This window comes from Pleurodeles waltl, chromosome 5 (genome assembly GCF_031143425.1).
Source record: "Pleurodeles waltl isolate 20211129_DDA chromosome 5, aPleWal1.hap1.20221129, whole genome shotgun sequence".
NCBI lineage: Eukaryota > Metazoa > Chordata > Amphibia > Caudata > Salamandridae > Pleurodeles > Pleurodeles waltl.
The window spans coordinates 829,536,843-829,549,734 of NC_090444.1; positions in this window are offsets into that span (position 1 = coordinate 829,536,843).

A 12,892-nucleotide genomic window follows, 5' to 3' on the forward strand; every position below is an offset into this window, starting at 1 on the left:
AAGAATGTTACTGAGCTTCCAGCTTAAAAAACAATTTACTTCTAATAATCTTCTTGGAGGTCTTCCTGACAGACTTATATTAAGAGTTTGACACTATAACAGCAACAAATCAGTCGGTGAATAACTCCGTGAGCGTGCTATTTGTTCACCAGAACCACCTGCATGTAAGGTTATTGGTAAGCTAGTTCTTGGAGTGTCCACATGGGATCCTCTAGGATAGGACCCCTTCATATAACCTGTGGAGTTCCTGAGGGGTTGCGCTCAGTAACCTTGATGTTTCAATTGGATATGAACCATCTGGAAGATTTGCTTTTGTGCTCAAGCATCTTCGTACATTACTACTTATAAGACATCCTGTTAAATATAAAATAAAAATGCTATGCAGAATAAGGCGGGAGTGCGTTAAGAAAGGGTTCCCAAATTCTATAAGATCATTGGCAGTGAATAGATTGCTGAGTTAATTTAATTTATGCAATTTCGTAGTCATGTAACAGTCTTTATTATTTTAAGAAATATGTGATTCAGCTATTCAGGGCAAGCACAGCATCTGTATGTTCTTGCAGTATCAAAGTTTAGAGGTGCTGTGCGTGGAATCTTGTGGGTAACGAAAATGACAACACACTTTAAGAACTATTAAAAGAGTCCCCAGATATTTTCTATTATTGTCAGTTAGCCTCACAAAGCTTTTTTGACCTTATTTAGAATTTAGCAGGTGAGCTTCTCCATCTGGCAGATTTTCCTTCTGATGCCCTGCAAGTGCCAGTGACATAATATCCAATTCGCTAAATGCAAATTTAATACAGCTAACAGGATATCCGTCACAGTTTGATGGCCTATTGTAGTGTATCTATGGCAGGCATTCAAAACTATTACACTCTTTTGAGAGCTCTGATGGAGGGTTCACATGCCCTAAAGGTGCTAGACTGAAATGTTAGCAGTGTGAATTTAGAAATTGCATTAACAACATCCTACCAAGAGCCTTGGATGCAACCCTGGGTATGTTTGTTTGGGATAAGGAATGAGTATTATTTAGTCCTTTCAAATTGAGAGGTAGTTTATCTTTCAGTGCCAGAAATAAGCTCTTAGGTCTCTCGATCCTGTAGTGGTTTATGAATTAAAACTCGAGCTGGAAAGGGATCTTTTATTTGCCAATTTGATCTATCTAGGCCCCCTGGATTCACAGCTAGAATGAATTACATTGGAGGACACATAGGTGGTCATTATGACATTCGCCGGCGATGATGATAGTACCGTCGCCAGGCCGGCGTTAATGACCGCCAAATAATGACCAAGGCGGTGATCCCTCCCACAGACAGCCAATGTACCACTCCAACCGCCAGTGTGGTATGACCACTAACCACAGTGGTAGCCCTCTCTAGGCAGGCAGAAGACACGGATCCACTCACCATTTTATGACATTGCAGACCGCCAGGATTTCTGGAGCGTTAGCAACACCACCAAAAGCCTGGGGGAAACACATCATATAAAAGGAGACACTCACCTACAGGGACACAGAGGAGTCTGTGACCGCCATGGAACCAGAACTGGAAGTCTTCCCGATGCTGTATCACGCCATGGCCCTCCAGGAGCACCAACGCCGACGAAGGTGAGTACAGCCGCCTAGCACACAAAGAAGGGTGGGGAGAGGCAAACACACATACAACACACACCATACACAAAAATCACACACCCAGAACAATCTGCAGAGTAAACAACAGCAACATCAGCCAGAAGTAAAGAAAGTCAGCACACATACCTTAGGTCCAACCTCTGTATTTCGCTGGACCTGCGCCCACAACAACTGAGGCAACTATATACGAGGGGCCATTGGCAAGTCCTATGCCAGCTATTAGCCACAGGGCAACGTTCAAGGCTCAACTTGACTCCTGACAGCCCAGTCACTCCACTGGGCAGGGGCATCATGGAAATGGTAGGCAGGAACCTCAGGGGGAGGGGGATGGGAGGGATTTCTTCTTGGGAGGGGGGTCCTTGGGCTTGGGTTTAGGAGAGGGAGGGTCATTGCCCTTCTGCCTTGGGGGAAGAGGAGTGGCCTTGGGACAGGGGGCCGGAGTGCCACCTTTCTTCACCTTAGTGGCAGGAGTACACTTGGGGGAAGAACAGGAGTCGATTTGGGCTGGGTGTGGGTGGGAATTTTCTCTTATGGGCAGGACGGTGGGTGGGGGAGGGAATAGGTCAAGGCGGGTAAGGAAAAGCTTCTTAGGACCAATGGGGCAGGGTGTTGGAGGAGGAATGGGAGTAGAGGTAGATGGAGTGGTGGAGTGGTTGTAGGAGGAGGATGTGTGGTGGACTTGGGTGCAGGTGCATGGACTGTGTGAGGTGGATGGCTGTTGGGGGTCTGAGTGGGAGAGTGTGTGTGTCTTTGGAGGGGGGACAGACAGGGTGGTGGAGGACAAACAGGACGTATAGATGGATGTTGAGGTGGTGTCTGCAAGTGAAGTGGGTGTGCTGCATGAGGTGGTGGTGGTAATTGCACATGTGGTGTGTGGGGTGCATGTCTGCAGGTCTGCTGTTGTGGTGACTGTGGGCAAGGCTGTACAGGTGGCAGGATCAGGGACTGTTGATGCAGTGCATGCAGGTGTGAGTGCTGATGTCACTGTGAGGGAGGAGGAGGGGAAGACAGTGGAGGCAGTGGCTGTTGTTGTGTGTGCAACTGTGTGTTGGCTGTGTGTGTGCTTGTGGCTTGAAGTGTGGTGCCTGTGTTTGTCTGTGAGAGTCCTGTCTGTTGTTTTGGGTGCATGCTTGTCAGAATGTGTGTGTTGGATAAGTTGGGGGAGAGGAGACAGGGACTGGGAAGAGGTAGTTGGAGGGGGGGCGGAAAAAACAGGGACACTGGCTGCCATCAGAGAGGAGGCCTGAGCCTGAAACATTCTCTGTAGGGCCGCCAAGCCACCATGAATGCCCTCCAGGAAGGCATTGCATTGCTGCATCCGGGATGCCAGACCCTGGAAGGCATTCACTATAGTTGACTGCCATTCAGAGATTGATCTCAGAAGGTCAATAGCCTCCTCACTGAGGGCAGCAGGGCTGACTGGGGACAGGGCCTGAGGTGCTTGGGGCAAAGGAGACGCCCACCCTCCTGAGTGAGTGGGCAAGGGGAATTGGGTGGAGGGCTGCTGGGAGGGCGGTGCTGGTACGGGAGGTGGCGGAAGATCATGTAGTTGGGGTGGTCCCAGAGGGGTCCGCCACCACCAGGGAGCTTCCATCGGAAGAAGGAATCTGAGTCAGCTGTATTAGCCCTGGTCTCCCCTGTGGTGCTCCCCTGGCCATCCGTCCCACTGGTCTTTTCGGCGTCTGTGGACTCTGCCTCCTGGGTCTCGTGGGCTGAAGCTCCCTCACTTGCCGGTGCCCCTATTCCTTTGCCAGATGATGCTAATGCACACATGGACAGGATGACAAAAGGATTGGGGAGGAGAAAGAAAGGGAGCACAGGGTCAATCACAGCACCAACAGCACAGATGGCATACACAAATCAATGACTCCCTGGGACTGAGAATGGGCAGAATGGACCACAGTGACAAACGATTGCCTAGGTACAACAGCAGTAATGACCCCAAACACTACCATCTGCACACCTACTGGGACTGACCCATATTGCCTTGGTCCCTCCCAGGGCAAATGAACAGGTGTACAGGAATAGGAAGAAGTTCCACTCTCTCAATATCCAGTTGGTGTGCCTTGCTGACCAGTACATCTCCCACGTCACTGCCGTGTATCCTGGATCTGTGCATGATGCCTTTGTCTTGAGGTATAGCAGTATCCCACGTGTGATGGCACGTCTACAGAGGCACAGAGTGTGGCTTATAGGTGAGCTTGAGTCCCCACCCAGTGTATGTCAGTGTGTGCCTACTGGAGTCATACCCCATGCCATTGTGCATGGCTAATGTGTGTCCCTCACTTCTTCCAGGTGACCCTGGCTACCCAAACCTGTCCTAGCTGTTGACCCCATTTAGGAATCCAAGAACAGGGTCTGAGAATAGGGACAATGATGCTCATGGGCGTTCCAGCAGGATTGTTGAACGTACCTTCGGTCTCCTGAAAGTCAGGTTCAAGTGCCTCCATTTGACAGGTGGATTCCTATGCTACTCCCCTGAGAAAATCTGCCAGATGTGGACAACAGGACACATATCATTCAGGAGTAATTCCAATGACACTCAGGTAAGACTGTTGAACTATATGTCTCCATTTAAGTGATGTGTTGTGTGGCTGTAGTATTATGCCAGTCACTACCTTTGCATCCCAATTGACTTGCATCTCTGCCTTCCTTTATTGCAGATGTTAGTGTGGTTACAACAGTGTACTGATGTGATGACTACAGACTGCTGATACACATTTGTTGGATGGATTCACACATTACAGGACAGTTTCACAGGATCATGCAGTTCAATGCAGCTCAATACTTTGATTTCTTTCTGATAAAGCATTATTACTCAAGTTGTGTTCAAGGGTGTTTATTTGTATAACAGAAAAATAAATGGAGAGTGCAATAGAGTGAGTTGATGGTTGGGAAAAGTCCAGTGTAGTGGCCCAGCCTGTTTGTTGCACAGGTCCAGTGTCCATGGGGCTATAGGAAGAGGAGCGATGGCAGTCCAAAGGTAACAAGGTGAATCAATGGAACACAGTGGGGACATTCTGGAAGGGCTCATTTCCTGGCGCTGGACTTGGTCTTGGCAACAATCTCTGGTGTCTGTCTGGGTCGAAGGGAATGTGTGCGGGGTGGTTCACCTTCTGCAGGGGGCGGAGTGGCTGGTGGCCTGTGAGTCCTGAGGCTTGGCCTCCTGTCCACTAGCTGCAGCAGATGTGGAGGGCTGATCAGTACACTTGCTAGTGGTAGGGGCCCCCTGGTGTGCTATGTAGCTCAGCATGAGGTCCGCCATGTCACCCAGCACCCCTTCAATGGAGGCCATGGTGGTATTCAAGTCCTGCAATTGTTGCATGACCTCCTGGTGGCCACTGGTTCTCCTGCATGATGTTTAACACCTGACCCATCCTGTCCTGGGATTGTTGGTATGCCTCCAGGACATTTGTGAGTGCCTCCTGGGCAGTCGGTTCCCTAGTCCTCCGACTGTCCCTGGCCCCCTGTGCCTAGGTACCCTGAACGGTGTGCCCACTCCCACTTACACCAAAACCCTCATTGTCTTGCCTGTGTGGTGTGGACATGGGTCCCTGTACAGGTGGGCACACTATTGTTTGGTGTGTCCTGGGGACAGAGGTGTGGGGGAATTGGCTGGCTGCTGTGGTGTTTGAGTCTGAGGGGGGCCTGTTGTGGACTGGCAGTGGGATGTGGTAGCCGACTGACCTGTGGTCCCAGATGGGCCAGGGAGTTCCTCCAGATCGAGACCGCCAGAGTTGCTGCCATCACTGAGGACATCTTCTGGTGGGGGACTGGGATGCCGTGGCACCTCCTCACCACTGATATTGGCTGGGTCACCTGTGTAAGGGTAATTGTCTGTGACATGTTCCACATTCCTAGTTTTCCCAATGATAAAAGTATTGTTCTCCCACCATTGGTAGTGTATGGTGATATATTGTGGAATTGGTAGTTCTCCGTGCCGTCTATGCATTGGTGGTGAGTGTGCATGCAGAGCTTGGAGGGATGTGCTTGCAGTGTGTCTGGCATGTAGTGGTTGACATTTAAGTGTGGTAACTGGGGTAGTACACTGCATGGGATGGAGTGGGATTGAAGGGAGTCAGGGTGAGGGGGTGAGATGGCATGCAGGTATGGGGTGGCGGTAGGTTGTAAATGGTTACCCACCAGTGTCCAGTCCTCCGGCTACTCCAGTGTGTCCCTCAGGATGTGTATTGCCAAGACTTGCTCCTCCCATTCTGAGAGCTGTGAGGGAGGAGGTGGGGGTCCCCCGCCAGTCCTCCTGATGGCGAGCTGGTGCCTTGCTGCAATAGAACGCACCTTCCCCATAGGTCGTTCCACCTCTTCCGAATGTCGTCCCTTGTGCGTGGATGTTGTCCCACGGCGTTCACCCTGTCCACGATTCTCTGCCACAGCTCCATCTTCCTAGCACTGGAGATCTGCTGTACCTGTGCTCCAAACATCTGTGGCTCTACCCTGACTATTTCCTCCACCATGACCCGCAACTCCTCATCTTTGAAACTGGGGTGTCTTTGTGGGGACATAGGTGTTGTGTGGTGTGTGTGTTGTGCAGAGGGTAATGAGTGATGTGGTGGGGTGTGTGGTATGTGGTGCATGACGGATGTGTGGGTAGTTGTGGTATGTGTGTGCAGTTGTCTCTGGGATTGGTGTGGCAAGGTGTAGTGGTCTCCGCATGTTTGAAAAGGTATGTGGGTGTTGTGGGGGGGTGTTTTATAGTACTGTTGGTGGGTGTGCAAAGTGGGTATATTTGTGTCAGGTGTAGGTTTTTAGTTCTGACCAATGTTGTCTTGTTATGTTTTTGATGGCCATTTCCACCTTGGCAGTGTGCACCGCCAATTGTTTACCGCCCTTGAATATCCATTGTGGTGATCCGTGGTCATTATTTGGAGGGCATTGTTTTGGTGGTGTAACGGTATGGGTGCTAGTTCCGACAGTTAATCGCGTAAGTTGGGTGTGGCAGATTTTTTGGGTTGTGGCTGGATTCAGTCGGTTTTGTGTGTGTATGTCATAATCTGGCAGACGGATACTCACCTCCACGGCGGGAATATTGGTGGCAGTCACTGCGGCGGTATTCAGTATTTACTGCCAATGTCATAATGACCGCCATAATTCTGTCCATCATGCCTCTTCAGTGAGACATGTGAGTCAGTGGTAGCTATAGTAGGGTAAGCAGACATCTGATCCCGTCCATAGATGGGGATTTAAAAAAAGCCCTGGCATGTCTACTCTGAAAAAAGACGCAATGGATATTATCCTTCTGGCCAACTAACAATCTCTAACCTGACTAGCTTTCACGCAATGGTTTTCTTTGGGTGTATAAATCTTCTATTCCACCCAGCCTATATTGATTGTGGGAAGGAGGCCAATTTGTTCTGAGTGTCTGATTGTTTCCTTTGGTTGGTCCACTGGTTGAAGTTACTATTTGGTTGTTTTCAGCAGCCTTCAGCACGACTGATAGAAGTCACTGCTATGAAATCTGATGGGCATTCTGGAGATGGGAATCCATTTATAGAGGCCCACTTTGTTTTTGCGATATGTGACAACAGTGGCACACTAAAGACAAATCCTCTCTACGTATCCAATATTTTGTCTAGACTCATTATTAATTGTTTTTTAAAAACAAAGAAACCCAGACCGTATCACTCAAGAATAAGGATCTTTCACAATATTGAGGGAAAATTTCTTAGGCTTCTATACAATTCAACATCACACACAGAAAATCGGTAATATACATAACTTTTTACATTTTTAACCTCTTCTGTGCCTTGGATGAGATGATCTCGTCCAAGGCCACAGTTCCCCTGTGCCTTGGACGAGATCATCTCGTCCATGGCACAGGGGAACTTGGGGGCGCGCTAGCGCGCCCCCCGTGCAACCCCCTCCCCCCCCCAAGTCGGGGATGGAAGGGGAAGACCTTCCCCTTCCACCCCCGACCCCCCCCATCCCCTCCTGTGATGTCAGCGCGCGAGCGCGCGCTGATTTGTCACAGGGGCATCCCTAGTCGCGCTGGAAGCTCTGCTTCCAGCGCGATTGAAAGAGAAATGCAAAAGTATTTCTCTTTCAATCACTGGGGAGGCCCGGAGGGGCTTCAAAGGGAAGGAAAAGTATTTCCTTCCCTTTGAAGTCTCTCCGAGGGTTTCAAAAGCCGGATTGCTTGCAATCCGGCTTTTGAAACCCCACTAGACACCAGGGATTTTTTTTTTATTGTTATTGACAAAAGGGAGCGACCCCTTGGGCAAGGGTCGCTCCCAGGGGGGGCATATTTTCGGGAAGGCCTTTTCTGCCCCCCCAGAGGGCAGATCGGCCTATTATTAGGCCGAACTGCCCCCAGGGGGGGGGGGCAGAACCCTCTAGGCACCAGGGCAATTTTTTTGTTTTTTTTGTTTTTTAGAGATGGGAAGTGACCCATCAGGCAAGGGTCGCTCCCCTTGGGGGGCAAATTGTATTTAGGCCATTTCTGCCCCCCTTGGGGTCAGATTGGCCAATTTTAGGTCAATCTGCCCCCAAGGGGGCAGAAACCACTAGGCACCTGGGATTTGTTTTTTGGCGCCAATGTCACGCAGGGGGAGCGACCCCGTAGGCAAGGGTCGCTCCCGGGGGGGGGAGGTGGGGCAAATTTATTTTAGGCCATTTCTGCCCCCGGGGGGGGGCAGAACCCTCAGGGCACCAGAGCAAATTTTTTTGTTGTGTTTTTTTTTTTTTTTTGTTTGTTTTTTTCGAGATGGGGAGCGACCCATCAGGCAAGGGTCGCTCCCCTGGGGGGAAATTGTATTTAGGCCATTTCTGCCCCCCTTGGGGGCAGATTGGCCGATTTTAGGTCAATCTGCCCCCAAGGGGGCAGAAACCACTAGGCACCTGGGATTTGTTTTTTGGCGCCAATGTCATGCAGGGGGAGCGACCCCGTAGGCAGGGGTTGTTCCCAGGCAGGGGCAGGGGGGGCTTGGGGAGTTGAGGGGGGTCAAATTTATTTTAGGGCATTTCTGCCCCCCCCCCCCCCCCTCCTGGAGCCGGCTGAGCTAGAGGCCGAACTCCACAGGTAGGCACTTTGCAAAAAACACCTCTGTTTTCTGTGAAAAAATATGTTCTGTCCACGTTGTGTTTTGGGCCATTTCCTTTCGTGGGCGCTAGGCCTACCCACAGAAGTGAGGTACCATTTTTATTGAGAGACTTAGGGGAACGCTGGGTGGAAGGAAATTTGTGGCTCCTCTCAGATTCCAGAACTTTCTGCCACTGAAATGTGAGGAACATGTGTTTTTTTAGCCAAATTTTGAGGTTTGCAAAGGATTCTGGGTAACAGAACCTGGTCCGAGCCCCACAAGTCACCCCATCTTGGATTCCCCTAGGTCTCTAGTTTTCAGAAATGCACAGGTTTGGTAGGTTTCCCTAGGTGCCGGCTGAGCTAGAGGCCAAAATCTACAGGTAGGCACTTTGCAAAAAACACCTCTGTTTTCTTGAAAAAAATGTGATGTGTCCACGTTGCGTTTTGGGGCATTTCCTGTCGCGGGCGCTAGGCCTACCCACACAAGTGAGGTATCATTTTTATCGGGAGACTTGGGGGAACACTGCGTGGAAGGAAATTTGTGGCTCCTCTCTGATTCCAGAACTTTCTGTCACCGAAATGTGAGGAAAATGTGTTTTTTTAGCCAAATTTTGAGGTTTGCAAAGGATTCTGGGCAACAGAACCTGGTCAGAGCCCCACAAGTCACCCCATCTTGTATTCCCCTAGGTCTCTAGTTTTCAACAATGCACAGGTTTGGTAGGTTTCCCTAGGTGCCGGCTGAGCTAGAGGCCAAAATCTACAGGTAGGCACTTTGCAAAAAACACCTCTGTTTTCTTTAAAAAAAATGTGATGTGTCCACGTTGCGTTTTGGGGCATTTCCTGTCGCGGGCGCTAGGCCTACCCACACAAGTGAGGTATCATTTTTATCGGGAGACTTGGGGGAACACTGCGTGGAAGGAAATTTGTGGCTCCTCTCTGATTCAAGAACTTTCTGTCACCAAAATGTGAGGAAAATGTGTTTTTTTAGCCAAATTCTGAGGTTTGCAAAGGATTCTGGGTAACAGATGCTGGTCAGAGCCCCACAAGTCACCCCATCTTGGATTCCCCTAGGTCTCTAGTTTTAAAAAATGCACAGGTTTGGTATGTTTCCCTAAGTGCCGGCTGAGCTAGAGGCCAAAATCTACAGGTAGGCACTGTGCAAAAAACACCTCTGTTTTCTTTCAAAAAATGTGATGTGTTCACGTTGCGTTTTGGGGCATTTCCTGTCGCGGGCGCTAGGCCTACCCACACAAGTGAGGTATCATTTTTATCTGGAGACTTTGGGGAACGCTGCGTGGAAGGAAATTTGTGTCTCCTCTCCGATTCCAGAACTTTCTGTCACCAAAATGTGAGGAAAATGTGTGTTTTTAGCCAAATGTTGAGGTTTGCAAAGGATTATGGGTAACAGAACCTGGTCAGAGCCCACAAGTCACCCCATCTTGGATTCCCCTAGGTCTCTAGTTTTAAAAATGCACAGGTTTGGTAGGTTTCCCTAGGTGCCGGCTGAGCTAGGGGCCAAAATCTACAGGTAGGCACTTGGCAAAAAACACCTCTGTTTTCTGTCAAAAAATGGGATGTGTCCACGCTGTGTTTTGGGGCATTTCCTGTCGCGGGCGCTAGGCCTACCCACACAAGTGAGATATAATTTTTATCGGGAGACTTGGGGGAACATAGAATAGCAAAACAAGTGTTATTGCCCCTTGTCTTTCTCTACATTTTTTCCTTCCAAATATAAGAGAGTGTGTAAAAAAGACGTCTATTTGAGAAATGCCCTGTAATTCACATGCTAGTATGGGCACCCCGGAATTCAGAGATGTGCAAATAACCACTTCTCCTCAACACCTTATCTCGTGCCCATTTTGGAAATACAAAGGTTTTCTTGATAGCTATTTTTTACTCTTTACATTTCAGCAAATGAATTGCTGTATACCCGGTATAGAATGAAAACCCACTGCATGGTGCAGGTCATTTATTGACTCTGGGTACCTAGAGTTCTTGATGAACCTACAAGCCCTATATATCCCCGCAACCAGAAGAGTCCAGCAGACGTAACGGTATATTGCTTTAAAAAATCTGACATTGCAGGAAAAAGTTACAGAGTAAAACGTAGAGAACAATTGGAGATTTTTTCACCTCAATTAAAAAAAATATATTTTTTCAGTTGTTATTTTCTGTAGGAAACCCTTGTAGGATCTACACAAATTACCCCTTTCTGAATTCAGAATTTTGTCTACTTTTCAGAAATTTTGCGGTTTCTGGGATCCAGCATTGGTTTCATGCCCATTTCTGTCACTGACTGGAAGGAGGCAGAAAGCACAAAAAATCATAAAAATGGGGTATGTCCCAGTAAAATGGCAAAATTGTGTTGAAAAATTGGGTTTTCTGATTCATGTCTGCCTGTTCCTGAAAGCTGGGAAGCTGGTGATTTTAGCACAGCAAACCCTTTGTTGATGCCATTTTCAGGAAAAAAAACACAAGCCTTCTTCTGCAGCCCCTTTTTCATTTTTTTTAAAAAAAAACACATTTTTCACTGTATTTTGGCTAATTTCTTGTCCTCCTTCTGGGGAACCCACAAAGTCTGGGTACCTCTAGAATCCCTAGGATGTTGGAAAAAAAGGACGCAAATTTGGCGTGGGTAGCTTATGTGAACAAAAAGTTATGAGGGCCTAAGCGCAAACTGCCCCAAATAGCCAAAAAAAGGCTCGGCACAGGAGGGGGGAAAGGCCTGGCAGCGAAGAGGTTAAAGTCCCCAGCAATCAGTAAAGGATCCGAGAAATCAACTAACTGTGAAAAGCATTTTTCGAGGGGGCCAGTGTCATCACAGTTTGGTCCATAAAACCCTGCCACAGTGAAACTTCTATCATAAATTTGTAACTTAACTATGAGCCACCTTTCCACTGGATCAGATCGCGCATCTAACAAACCCACCTTAATCCCATGCTTGACTAAAATAGCGACCCCCCTAGTATTTGAATTGTGCTCCGTACAAGCAAATGCATGTACTCATGGTAATTTTTTAAAGAGATCATTCCCTTCTTCTCTAGCCAAATGCGTCTCCTGTAAAATTCAAACTTTAGCAGGGGAGTCTTTTAAATATTGAAGAATTCTATCTCTTCTACCTTTTGTTCTTAACCCATTCACTTTCCATGAGAGTAGCTGAACAGAGGAGGTGTCCCGGCCTCCCCTACTCTCACCAGCCATTATCTCCTGGGTGCCCTTTTAATTGAGGTAAATGAGGAAACCTTTTTTTACATTTTCTCCCGCATGCTCCCCACCCTGTGACCCCCCACCTCCCACCACCCCCCTTCCCATGGAGGACCCCCCCTTGATAAGTGGACTGAATTCTGTACATAGTTAGAGCACACGTGTTTCCCGGGTTAGGGCCAGGGGCATTATTTTCCCATCATGCTACCCCCAGACTTGAGTACAGTCAACAGTTCATCCGCAGATTTCCCGTCTCTCACATTGTACATTTTGTTATTAAACATAACCTTCGGGGGTGTGGCTTCGGGCGTCAAGATGGCGGTCGCACTCTGAGAGTGCTCTGGACCCCTCCGTCATCCGCCCGAGGTTATCGCGATTTAGCGACCTAATGGTGCCGTGCCAACCGTCCCCACGGTCTCTCCATCCCGCTGGGATCCTGGTGTGGTGAGCGGTGGTGAAGCCGAACCCCGTTAGCGCGCCGCGGCCCGAGTGTCAAAATGGCCGTCGGAGCCGGGCCGCCTCGACGAAGCCGACTCTGAGCTGCCTGCCCCTTGGTGCGGCTGCCTTGGACCAGAGGCGCCGTAGAGATTGGGAGGGAGCCGGCGCTGAGCTCTGGGGCGCGGGCCCCTGTGGATTGGGGTAGCGGCGCTGCCCCGCCCTGCGAGCAGGGCTCCTGGTGGCCTGGGCTGTGCCGTGTCCCTGCCTGGTGGCGCCGGCTGTAGGAGCCACGGCGTCCGAGCCGCTCCGAAGAGAGGACCCCCTGGGATTGGCCCGGGTAGTGAAGGAGCTACGGGAGGAGCATCCCCCGCGGCGGGGTCCCCCCGGACCCCTGATCAAGGTGAGCGATACGCCGAGGGTCCGCGGCGAGCTGGGGGGGTGACGGCTGTGCTGGGGCCCAGGTGCTGGAAAACGACACACCTTAAAAGGAAAGGCAGGGGAAGAGGCTCAAAAAGAAAGAGGAGCCCGGCGTCTTGGATTGCCCTCCGGGTCTCAGGCCAAGTGGGGCCTATTTCAGAATGCCA